The following is a 13,291-nucleotide window of genomic DNA, read 5'->3' on the forward strand; positions in this document are numbered from 1 at the left end:
TGCACAATCTTGGAACTCTGTGCGGCACAATCTTAAAACTGTGTGCTGTAGTTTTTTTTTTTTAAAAAAAAGAAAACTATGTGCTGTAGGACGTTTTGTGTTTATATCAGACTACCAAGAAAAAGAGAAGTGAAATTTTACGCATTTCCGTGCCAATATACCCAAGTTGCTACAGAGTACAGAGGATACTCTGACTCATACTCTCTACGTCCATTTGATATTTTACTTAGTCAATTTTTTTAACATGTAATCAAATTTATAGAAAAATATATTAATATTTTCAATATAAAACAAACATATTATCAAATTATATTTAATGTTAAATTTAATGAAACTAATTTAGTGTTGTAGATGTTACTAATTTTTTCTATAAATTTAGTTAAACTAAAAAAATTTTAATTAAGAAAAAAGTTAGACGTTATACAGTATGAAATGGAGAGTATCTCCCAAAGTTAGCACGGGAGGAAGTCAACTCCAACTCTCCAGTGAGAGCCAAAGGAGGCATTTTTTGAAGGCACGATCGACTGACTGGTTCGAAACAATGACACTACTTTAGGATATTTTTGTTGGATCAGAGGAAGTGAAAGTTTATAAAAAAATTTCATTTGACCATTTCCAAGTTGCTATTGTTTGGAGTGCACCAGTTTCTCTATAAAATGGGCTGATCGATCTCCCAAGGTTAGCTTTGCAGGAAGAGCTTGGTCCTACCACAGAGCTCGAAAAAAAAAGTGCTTTCGAGTAGACACGAGTCACACGATCGAGTGACTAGCATGGCCACAATCAGAGGCAAATTTGGGATCATCATGGTTGCGATGATCTTGGTCGTGCGCATCATCGCCTTCGCATCTGCCAGTGACAACGACGAGCTGCCGGCGTTGTTCAACATCCTGCAACAGAAGCCCGGGAAGGCTGCACAGGTCGGCTCCGACTGCTTCGACGAATGCTGGAGAGACTGCATCCTAGGGACACCGTTTACGAGTTTGTGCGACCAGCTATGCTATCAAAAATGCCTTGTTGGTTCCCGGAAGATCTGAAGCAGGCGCTTGCATTAAGGTTGGTCAGATGCATCAGTAGTGTCTGCGCTGCGCATCTGCGTTCAGATAACAGCATTGCGATCATTTGTTTCGTCAGTAAATTGAGTATAATAATTTGGCATTAGCATGCGTCGTCTCTACGTATACATGAGTTTGCTTTAGTTCGAGCATTCACAATGTATAATTCCGTATGGGTATTAAGGTGGGGTCCACAATATGGATAAAGCAATGAAAAGATCTGTGCAATGTATGGAGCCCTTCCAACTCTAAAAATGGGATCCACAACCATATAATTATTTCGTTTTTTTCTCTTCCCTATCAGTGCTCTCGTTACTTTGCCTGCAACATTGTAAAAAAGAATTGTTATTTTATTTGGAGTGTCCGTCCTCACGTGAAGGGCCGATTTATTAGGGCTAGGGTATGATACCGCCGCCTGCAATGTATAGAGCGTGTGCTACAGTGAAAAGATTCTCTTAGTACCCTTGTTAATTCACACATTGCAGGTGCTCTTAGTACCGCTTTTTTCTTCGAGGCTCCAATAAATGTTTCGGCTGTTCAAGCCGTCATGGTACTACCTCTACTATGCTGATATCGAGCCTGTTCACTTTGATATCATTTTCAACCATACTATTTTTGGTAAAGTTGCTAAAAAGTGTCTTCGTTTAATTTGTTGCTAAATTTGATAAATACATAAGAAATCTTGCTAAAATTTTGGTATTGCCAAAATTTGGTAAGGTTTATTTTGGCTACAATCTGAACAGGTCCATCGTTTTGCCTTCATGGATCAATAATTCCCTGTGTTGGACAGATATGCCTTCCTTTTCCTTGTTTATGTCATTAATTATATAATAATGTCCTGATGTGTGTTTGCATTTAACCATTTAACATGAAAGAACACACCGACCCGTTCATCCGCAGCAACTCCTGGTTGGCCTTTAGATAACGTATTTAGAGATTAGTAATGATTTAGGCTCCATTTAAAAGCTATGCGACAAACGAGAGAACGTATTTTTTAAGATAAAAAAAATACTTTCCCTTGATTCTAGACTTACAACTTGCAACCATTATCTAGCTCCTTTGTGCTTCTGGGCCTCGCCAAACCAGCTTATGCCTCCCGATGGTCACGGTGAAGCTATGGAATGCCAACCACAAAAGTAGATCACCATCAACTTCTAACTCTGGCTTAATCCTCAGCCAGGCGAATAGGATCGAAGTTAGAGTAGGTGTTGTTTGCTTCGAGAGGGTGGTTATGGCCACTCTGGACGTTTTGGTGTAGCCGCGGGCGGAGAGCCCTAGCTTCCGGCGTCCCGCGCGCTCCCCATGGATCTGAACAAAGCGACACTCTACTTTCATGAGGCCACTGGCCCTTCCGCCATGGCAGAATCATCGGAGCTCCGATGATAACTTGTTTTGTAAAACTACGGTCGTTATTAACGGGAGAGTGAATATGGACTAGATCCTGATTAATATAGGGTTTTTTTTGAGATATTATGTATCAGGATTATTAGGGGCGATCAGAAATTTTGCAAATTGCTCAAACTAAAATCCTAGCTATTGGTTTTTAGAATACGTAAAAGCTCTGCGTATCTTTTGTGTCAAGGAGAGAGGAGTTTTAAACCTTTACAAAGTATTGGTTGAGAAAACAAAGGAACACAAAAGGAAAGGAAAAAAAAAGAGAAGCGTGAGCCGATATGCGACAAGTTTGGCGATCGATAAGCGGGAGGCTCCTCAGATGGGCAGGCCGACCGTTGCTTCTTCCGTGGCCGCACTTGCTACCTCTTTCCACGATTTCCTCTCATTATTAAACACCATATTGTTTTGTTTTGTTCCTTTCAAATGTCCAGGCTACCAAGATGACAATGGTGTCAAAGCATCTCCTATTTGCTTTGTCAACCTTCTTCCTAGCGTCGCACCACCACTCAATGAAGCAAGCATTGTTGGAGGGGAAGTAAAGGGGCTGTCAAATGGTGTGGAGCTTGGATTTGGGGCAGTCGAGAAGGATGTGGTCGATGGTTTCTTTTTGTTAGTCACAGAAGACGTAGGAGGTAGGGTGTGACAGCCCTCTTGTGCTCAGCATGTTCGCCATCCAGCAGCGTCGGTATGCCACAAGCTAGGTGAAGTATTTGCACTTTGATTGTGCCGAGCTCTTAATACTAGCTATTAGTAGCTGTAGAAGATTTTCAAAATGTCTTCTACCTACTATTCCATCTATCCAAACCATTATTATTTGGATTAAGATAGCAAGTAAAATTAAATGGAGGGTTGAAGAAGTTTGAAGTTGTCATATTTTCTATCACAAATTTTAAACGCTGTAAGTAATAAAATTATTGGTAGCTATCCCATTTCTTTCAAAATGCCCCCGGCAACCGGCGCTTATGCCTGTCGCCGTCTACTCCGACGGCCGCCTCGTCGCCGCCATGGTCCGATCCCTAGCAGGCACCGCCTCTCCCCTCCCTCGAGCTACATGTTGCCACCACCTCACAAGAAAAAGGACAATATATACCACTCCATTCGTTGGGTTTCGATAAAATGCCATCCACTACGATGCAAAAGATAAAATGCCACTCAGTAGGTTATCTTCGGTATATTTTTGCCGCTTTGAGAAGGCTTAAGACTAAAATACCCCTGTTGTGGAGAGAGAGGAAGTGAGATAGAAGCCGGACGGCGGCCGTGGTCGCCGGTGGCGAGCACGCGTGGGGCGGGCGGTGGAAGCCTGACGGCAGTGGAGAAAGAGGAAGAGAGAAGGGAGCCGGACGACGGCAGTGGTCGCTAGCGGCGAGTGCGCGGGGAGGGGGAGGGACGGTGGAGAGAGAGGAAAGGAGAGGGGAGCCGGACGGCGGCCGTAGTTGCCGGCGGCGAGTACACGGGAAGGTGGGGGAGGGGCAGTGGAGAGAGAGAGAGAGGAAGGGAGGGGGTGCCGTACGGCGGCTGTGGTCGCCGGCGGTGGTCGCGGGGGCAAGGGCAGGGGCGGGCGGCGAGGACAATGATGGACGACGGGGAAGATAGCGACAGGCGCCCGCCGCTTGCCGCTTACTGGCGTCGCGCGCGCGCATGCACATGTCCTCCTCCCCTCGTAGCCGCTCGCCGGAGCAGTCCTCCCCTCGTCGCGCACTCGTCGCCGGCGACCACAGCTGCTGTCCGGCTCCCCTCTTCCTTCCTCTTTCTCCCCACAGCAGGGTTATTTTAGTTTTAAGTCTTCTCGAAGTGGTAAAATATCCCCAAGATAACCTACTGTCATTTTATTCTTTACATCGTAGTGGATGACATTTTATCTAAACCCAGCGAATAGAGTGGCATATTATCCTTTTTCTCCCACCTCACTGCCTCCCGTATCCCGAATCCTACTACCATCCTCCTTTTCGTCCTATCCTCTCCCAGACCATGGGGATGGAAGCGCCAGATCTACCGGCCCCTCCGAGGTACGCGCCACTCGTCAAACTCCCCTTTTCTTTTTCCAGTACCCCAAGATCTGTCACCACCGCCTGCCGCCAAGTTCTAAACAATGCAGGATTGAGGTGGAGAACTGCTTCTCCCTCTCTGAAAATACAGGGTCCATGGTGGACATGATCAATGTCGCGGCACGATGTGCCTTTTTACTTTGTGCAAGTGAGATTTCATATGATGTTGGAGAACGCTACAATTTCGCGAGCATTCTGCTTCATTTCAGATACACCTGTTGCTCACTGCACAAACTCCTGGTAATTCCCATGGCATCTGATGTGTTAGTAGTGTGGTATGATGCTTCATGAATTTATACTAGTACTAATGTGCTAGTGTTAGTTATAGAATGTTTATTCATCACCCGGTTCTTTCCAGAAAATATTGTACAGCTTATACCCAATCTTATGGCTTGTTTTCATCTGGAGTGCTCAAGCCTCAAGGGACATACATGTATTACTGCTACTACCACCACTTAACAAGTTACATACTCATTTTCATCTGAATCACAATTCTAATACTTGTTTCTTATGCCCAGTCAACACTAACTTAAACCAGTTACCAGACTGAACATTAGATAACAAATGTCCCAGCTCCCTTATCATACTAGTGGTTAATCTCTCACACGTCATATTAACTTAGAAAGATGCTTTAAATGATAACCAAGTATTACAACTGGTGCCTGATACTCTGATAGAAACCTTTGTTACATTCTAGGACTCGGATAAATGACATCATCTATTATCAACAAGGGATAACTCTTCTGTAGTAGGATATGGATATCCATGTGAGGTCATCAGAGTAGCAAGTTGATGGATCATCGCCATGATGCTATTGCTGCATACGGAAGATGACCTGATTTATCTATAAATGATGCAGTGGTGCTGATGACCAATGCCATCTCTGCATCAGTCAGGTCCAAGTGAAAGCGAAAAAAAGGCTTTTCAGAAGACAAGATCAAGTGACTGGACGGTCACAATGAGAGCAAACTCGGGACTTATCTTTGCCGTGATGATCCTGATAATGTGTGGCGCATCTGCAGCTTCCAGTGACAATGATGAGCTGGTGGCACCGTTCGACACATCCAATGGCCTGAGAACGCTGTGAACGGCCACTTGGGCTGCTACCCCGGGTGCTTCAGAGACTGTGTTACAAGGATGCCTGAATGCTGTTCTGTGAGGAAATTTGCTGTCAGCATGGCCGATCTCCTTCGGTTCACGCATCAGTAATTCATCTATTTGCGTTCAGATAACGTTGTGACCATTTCTTTCAGTAGCAGTAGCTTGCGTCGCTCTCCGCATGAGTAATCTTAAGTCTTTGGCAATTCACTGTAATATATACTAATATGCTCTTCCGCGGGGTCCCCCATTTTAATTCTTCAAGCCGGCGAGGTGTGTAATAGATTGGGATGGCCTATGGCCGTGATCTAAGGGCAGTTGATGTTTGTGAATTCAGACTGTTCCTGTCGATGTCATGGAACGCATTGTGGACTTGTGCTTGGTTGTATGAGGTGATGTTTGATTCACTAGCAGTCACTGTTGGTTAGATGCAAAAGGATAAATGGCGTCTTGCATTGCTGACCCCTTACTGGTTGCAGTCCAGATGTAAAAAAAAAAATGCAGATGAACTTAGAAGACCTTGGACAAGGATACCAAACTTTAATACCCATGTGTGTCAATTACTCCATTCTGATCTGAAGATTGACTTTGCAGTTTGCAATCTTGCTAAACTGAAGATAGCTGTAAGTATGGTGAAAGAAAAACAAAAGCTAAAAAAAAGATGTTGTCCGGACTGCCATGTGCATTGTATTCTACAAGGCGGTTTTTGCAGGGAGATAATAGAGGTGCACACAACTCGAGTATTCTGAACTCTCGCATATGATGCAAGTGGCATTCGCGAGTTACTTAGTGCGATGACCACAGATCTCGAACCAATGATCCATTTTCTTTTTATAACTATGATCCAATGATCTGCAACCATAGATGTATTCCCATGTTACCTGATACAATAAGATGTGTCAGTTCATCTATATAAGACATCTACAGTAGTAAGACGAAAGGGAGCCAACTTCTGTAGAACAGTATTAGAGAGGGTCAGTATTGCTCATACAACTTGTCCTATATGGCCGTCACTACAACGGGATCAAAGGCCATCGCGGTCGCCTTCTTGTGCATCGCCTGCTTCGCCCTTGCAGCGGGCGCCGCCGCCGACGCGCCGCGGTGGCTTCACATCAATGCCGCGCGCGTCGGCACGAGCTGCATGGAGTGCGTCCTCTCCTGCATCTCCGGCGGGGGCCTACTCGACGTGTGCCGTTCTCTCTGCGAGGATTTATGCGATGATCCAGAAGCCTTCACAGTCGTAGGTAGCAGAAGCAGTAGTCACTGAAACATCGAATGGCCCATCTCTGCCAGTATTCAGATTGCCGTCGCAGTATCCTCAGGTCCATCTTAACTTGCCAGCTCTGTCCGCTATTACTGGTTTTGGATCCTGGATGAATGAAGTGATGTATTTGCTGGTTCTCCTGTTTATGCACTGTCGCATCATGGCCGTGATGTATCATGTATGTGCCCTGTTCGATGTGTGTGTTTGACTGACAATGCTAGATTTGCCGAGCCAAAGATGCCTCCGACTTGACCCTCTAGAAAGGCAGAAACCAATTTGTCACTACAGATCTGCAGGCGCTGCATGCTAGCAGCACCGTAATTTACAGATAAAAAAAATATGTGTTCAACCTTTCTCAAATCACTACAGAGTCTGTAACTGCTTGGCTGATCAGTTTGGATGCACGGACTCAAGTCAATCAACATCCATTCTGATCCCAGCGACAGAGCCACTACTTGGCTGATCAGGCAATTTACTCTTGTGTTTCAATAGTTGTAAGAATCGATCTACTAGTATCATTACCTGGTCGAGATTCGAGAGACACGATGAATAAATACGTAGTACGGCATAGTGCTCGAGGCCAGGTAGCAGTTGTTCGACCTGTGCGGATAGTTTCTTCAGAAAGAGAATCCAAGAAACAGGCATATTCGCAGGCGCATCGTTGCCAACCGCCCGGAACAAACGTCAATCAAGTTTGTCCTACGAACGCTTCACTCCTCGCCTCCCCGCTCCGCGTTCTTGCGGTGGATTCGCATCTTGTGAAATGCGAATCCAACCGAAGGAGAATCGGTTCTACAAATGTTCGCTTTCGCCTGAATCCACCACAATTGCGTGCATGCCCAACTCGAATTCTACGAGGAATCGGAATCATGAACCTCTCAACCACGATTACTTGTCAGTTGTCACCAGGCAGATAACAAGCACATGCGTGTAACACCTCAAAAACAGATTCTGAAATGCGAATTCCAAAGCCAAGTGGCTACCTGTACATCGCAATCACCAGGTCGGTTCAATGTTAGCAGTGTGATCACGCATTCACATATATGAGACCCGTGAGGCCGTGACAAACATACTGAACATATGTTGGAAATATGGTCATAAATCGATATATTTTAATCCAAAATGTTAAGACAATAATCATGATATAAACAGTGTAGTGTGATCCAATGACAACATGTAACATTACTAGTAGCATACTAAAGACATCATGAACAACATTATGAATATCAGGAATAAGAACATAGCAGTAACGCAGTAACATGCTAGAGGCATCATGAATATCAGGAACAGGAACATAGCAATAAAGCGCTAACAACGAGAACAGGAACAGGAGAAGGATATACCCTGAGAATGGCCCTCCGCTGGATTGTGAGGCAGAACTGCCTCCGTTGGCATTGTTGTTCGCGGCACCGGCTCCAGCTCCTGGCGCACCACCTCCAGCTCCAGCTCCAGGTGGCGCACCACTTCCGCCATCTCCTCCAGCAGCAGCAGCGGCGCCAGCTCCAGGCGCAGACATGGTGGGCGAGGACGAGGACGAGCAGTCGTGCGGGAAGCACTCCCCAAAAACCTGATCACCTGCCTACCCGGTACGCAGATCTCAGGCGAAGGTGTGGTTCCGGAGGCCCTGCTCCTTCCGATCTCTCGTGCACGCAAGCGATCAGAAGCGAGGAGGCGAGAGCAGCACAGGCGCGGAGGAGGAGGAACTAACACCCGGGAAAGAAACAGCACAGGCGCGGAGGAGAAGGAACTAACACCCGGGAAAGAAGCAAGCGGATCGTTCTGATCGGACTCACGGCCTCCTTATCTATCAGGAGAGAGGCAGTCATGGGAACGTGGGATCATGGACGCGCTGTTGTGGAGGCAGTCGATCGGACTCACGGCCTCCTTATCTATCAGGAGAGAGGCAGTCGTGGGAACGTGGGATCGTGGACGCGCTGTTGCGGAGGCAGTCGTGGGAACGTGGATTAGTGGTTGCAAAAGAGTAGCGACGTGACGCACGCACGCCAGCCACGCCTCGCCCTCGGCCTCGGCCCGGTCCGGCGCGCTTGCGCGTGTGGCTTTCCGACCCCCACCTCAACCAGTCAACAGGGAGCCTCCAATAACTCCCTATTTAGGTTGAGATATTCCTCGCTTAAATCCTGAGGTGGTATTATTATCCTTAACACTTATTATGGGCCTTTGAGATTTAATAGGATAAATTGGGCCTAGCCCATTTATTCTAACAATCCCCACCAAATTTCAAGGCTTATAAGAAATGTTCTCAAGGTTGTGCCTGTTTGATATACCAGGGTTTTGGTGGAGACTGTTAAGTTGAACTTCCACCTAGGAAATGAGCTACATCAGACCACAACTGAACAATGGACTATGCCTTGAATTGTCAGTTTTGTGTGATCTGGTTTCACTCAGACCCTTGACTGGTACTGGGCTGCCGTTCGCATCCCCTCTGTTTGGAGCATATAAGTCAAACTCCAGGCCTTTCATGAGTATCTAGAGATCGCCCAAACCTCATAGACTGTGACTAGCAGTCGAACTCATATAGGTGTGTTCCTTCTGAGATGTTCTGCAGGTCAACATCTCTGCTTGGAAAAGCCACTCGGATCACATTAAGGCATGAGCCATCTTACCATGCAGGAAAGAAGAGAAGTACATCATGAAAATGAGCCCTTTTCAAGGGTCTCTTCTCTCAGTCACATAATAGTTTGTTTCGCCATCCAAATTCACGGGATCTCCGATCACAATGGACAGGTTTCCACTATTGTGCGACCTTAGGTGGGTATCAAGCCCATTTCCCTCGATGCACTGTCTATCACATTACGTGGTAGCCCCTTGGTAAACTGATCTGCCAGATTTCTAGCCGTTTGGACATAGTCCAATGCTATCACTCCGGAGTTTTTCTGCTTTCTGACAGATTTCAGTCTTCTCTTGATATGCTTAGATGACTTCATGTTGTCCTTTGAACTGTTCACTTTAATAATCACTGTTTGATTATCACAATTCATTAGGATAGCTGGCACTGGTTTTTCAACTACCGGCAAATCCATCAGGAGTTCACGAAGCCACTCGGCCTCAACTGTCGCAGTATCTAGTGCTGTAAGTTCTGCTTCCATTGTTGACCTCGTTAAGATGGTCTGCTTGCAAGACTTCCAGGAAACAGCGCCACCTCCAAGTGTGAACACATATCCACTCATGGCTTTTATCTCATCAGCATCAGATATCCAGTTTGAGTCACTATACCCTTCTAGTACTTTTGGATACCCGGTATAGTGAATTCTATAGCTCATAGTGCCCTTTAGATAGCGCATTACTCTTTCCAGAGCCTGCCAATGATCATCTCCCGGATTTGAGACAAACCGGCTCATCTTGCTTACAGCAAATGAGATGTCAGGCCTCGTTGCACTAGCCAAGTACATCAATGAACCAATGATTTGAGAGTATCTCAGTTGATCCTTTGCTATTCTTCGGTTTTTCCTTAATAGCACACTGGGATCATAAGGAGTAGGAGCTGGCTTGCAGTCACTATATCCAAAGCGACTCAAAACCTTGTCCACATAGTGGGATTGCACAAGTGAATCCCACCCTCATATCCTCTTTGTAGTTTGATGTTAAGAATAACATCAGCCTCTCCCAAATCCTTCATTTCAAAACTCTTGGACAGATAGTCCTTGACCTCCTCAATCACATTGAGGCTGGTCCCAAAGATCAATATGTCATCGACATATAAGCACAAGATCACTCCTTCTCCCCCACCATAGCAATAGTACACACATTTGTCAGCTTCGTTCATAACAAAGCCTGCAGATGTAAGCGTGGTGTCAAACTTCTCATGCCATTGCTTAGGTGCTTGCTTGAGGCCATACAAGGATTTCAACAGTTTACACACAATTCCCTCCTAACCTTCTATTACATACCTGTCTGGTTGATCCATATAGATCTCCTCCTCCAGCTCTCCGTTTAGGAAAGCTGTCTTAACGTCCATCTGATGGACGAGAAGATCATGAGAGGCTGCCAGAGCAAGTAGTACTCGAATCGTGATCAAGCGAGCAACTGGTGAGTATGTGTCAAAAAAGTCCTCGCCTTCCTTTTGGGTATAACCCTTGGCCACAAGTCTTGCCTTGTACTTTTCAATTGTACCATCAGGCCTAAGCTTTTTCTTGAAAACCCATTTGCATCCTACGGGCTTGCACCCATATGGACGCTCAACGACTTCCCAAGTACCATTAGACATCATCGAGTCCATTTCACTGTGTACTGCTTCCTTCCAGTAGTCAGCGTCAGGAGATGAATATGTCTCTTCTATGGTTCTTGGGGTGTCATCCACGAGGTATACAATGTAGTCATCTCCAAAGGATTTTGCAACCCTTTGTCTCTTACTCTTGCGAGTATCTACAATGTTGTCCTCCTCAGGATTTTCCTCAGGCGTTTGATCATTGTGTTCTATCGGTGCAAAGTGCTCATGGGCATGACAGTTTCTTGACTAGAGGTGCTAGGTGTATGTTTCATGGGAAATTCATTCTCAAAGAATGTAGCATCTCTGAACTCAAAAATTGTACCAACATGCATGTCGGGTACTCCAGAGTTTACTATTAAGAATCTATAACCCATAATGTGAATAGCATAACCAAGGAACACACAATCAACAGTGTTTAGTCCAAGTTTCCGCTTTTTGGCTATAGGTACATTTACCTTGGCCAAACAGCCTCATGTTCGTAGGTATGAGAGATTTAATTTCTTCCTTTCTCATTCCTCGAATGGTGTTACTTCCTTATGCTTCATTGGAATTTTATTCAGGACATGACACGCAGTCAAAACTGCCTCACCCCACCATTCCTTGGAAAGCCCCGCAGTGTCTAACATGGCATTCACCATCTCAGTTAGAGTACGGTTCTTTCTTTCAGCCACCCCATTTGATTGGGGTGAATAGGGAGGCGTCCTCTCATGAATAATTCCAAACTCTTCGCAAAAGGATGCAAATTCATTGGAAAAATACTCCCCACCTATATCAGACCTCAACCGTTTGATTTTCCTTTCAAGTTGGTTTTCTACCTCAGCTTTATAGATCTTAAAGTAATGCAATGCTTCATCCTTTGTTTTCAATAGATACACATAACAAAATCTAGTGCAATCATCTATCAGTGTCATGAAATATTTCTTTCCCCCTTTAGTCAACACGCCGTTCATTTCGTACAAATCGGAATGAATAAGTTCTAGAGGTGCCAAATTCCTCGCCTCAGATGCCTTGTGAGGCTTGCAAGGTTGTTTCGATTGAACACAAGTATGGCATTTGGAACCTTTGACCAAAGTGAATTTTGGAATTAAACTCATGTTAGCTAAGCGCGTCATACAACCGAAATTCACATGACAGAGTCATGAATGCCACACATTAGACTCATCTTTCTCGCTAATATGGTTCACAACATTATGATTATTACACATGTCATTCAAAGAAAAGTGGAACAAGCCTCCGCTGTCATAACCTTTTCCAACAAAAGTCCCATATTTAGATACGACACATTTATTGGACTCAAACACAAGTCTAAAACCTTCTCTACATAATAGAGAGCCGCTAACAAGATTCTTCTTTATTGAAGGGACATGCTGCACGTTCTTCAGCTGCACGGTATTTCCCGAAGTAAACTTCAGATCGACCGTACCAACACCATGAACAGCCGCAAGCGACCCGTTTCCCATCAACAAGGAGGAACCTCTCCCAACCTGATAAGAAGAAAACAGAGAAATGTCAGCATATACATGAATATTAGCACCAGTGTCCACCCACCAATCAGGTGAGTGAAAAACAGAGAGAACTGTAGGTAATATTTTACCGTACCCCGATGTTCCTCCGCCCTCGCTAATGACCATGTTGGCAGACTTCCTGTCTTTGCGCTCAGGACAGTCCTTGGCCCAATGCCCAGACTTGCCACACACAAAGCAGTCTCCCTTTGCCTTTCCCTTGCCTTTCTTCTTAAAGTTGGTTGCAGCCTTAGGTTTGACATCAGGCTTGACTTTCTTGTTGTTGCGGGATGCATGAGGGTTCTTCTTCTGTACCATATTGGCACTAGAACCTCCCTCAACCTTTTTGCCCCGGACGTCCTTTGCCCTCGCCTTCTCCTAAACACCCAAAGAGTCAATGAGATCAGAAACACTGAACTCTTGTCTCTTGTGCTTTAGAAAAGTGGCAAAGTCCGACCAAGAAGGTGGCAGTTTGGCAATAATGCCACCTGCCACAAACTTGTCCGGCAACTCACAGTTGTTGTTCTCAAGTTCCTTAGCCAGCATCTGAATCTCATGAGTTTGTTCTACTACAGAACGGTCATCGACCATCTTGTAGTCATAGAACTGCTCTATGACATACAGCTCACTGCCGGCGTCAGAAACTCCGAACTTGGCCTCAAGTGCATCCCACATGTCCTTCCCAGAAGGCATGTGCATATACACGT

General features: G+C 45.3%; 1 long non-coding RNA gene across 2 annotated transcripts; it reads left to right on the top strand.

The window, feature by feature from the left end:
* The first annotated feature begins 4,329 nt into the window (after positions 1-4,329).
* On the top strand, positions 4,330-5,922 carry LOC9271580 (uncharacterized). 2 transcript variants are annotated; one of them, XR_010740355.1, is made up of 3 exons: positions 4,330-4,453; positions 4,543-4,732; positions 5,190-5,922. It is a non-coding gene; the product is annotated as an uncharacterized lncRNA (long non-coding RNA). The 2 variants fall into 2 exon arrangements; XR_010740356.1 differs by lacking the exon at positions 4,330-4,453 and having other exon boundaries at positions 4,476-4,732; positions 5,242-5,922.
* The last annotated feature ends 7,369 nt before the right edge of the window (positions 5,923-13,291 follow it).

Source organism: Oryza sativa, chromosome 3, assembly GCF_034140825.1.
Source record: "Oryza sativa Japonica Group chromosome 3, ASM3414082v1".
Lineage (NCBI taxonomy): Eukaryota > Viridiplantae > Streptophyta > Magnoliopsida > Poales > Poaceae > Oryza > Oryza sativa.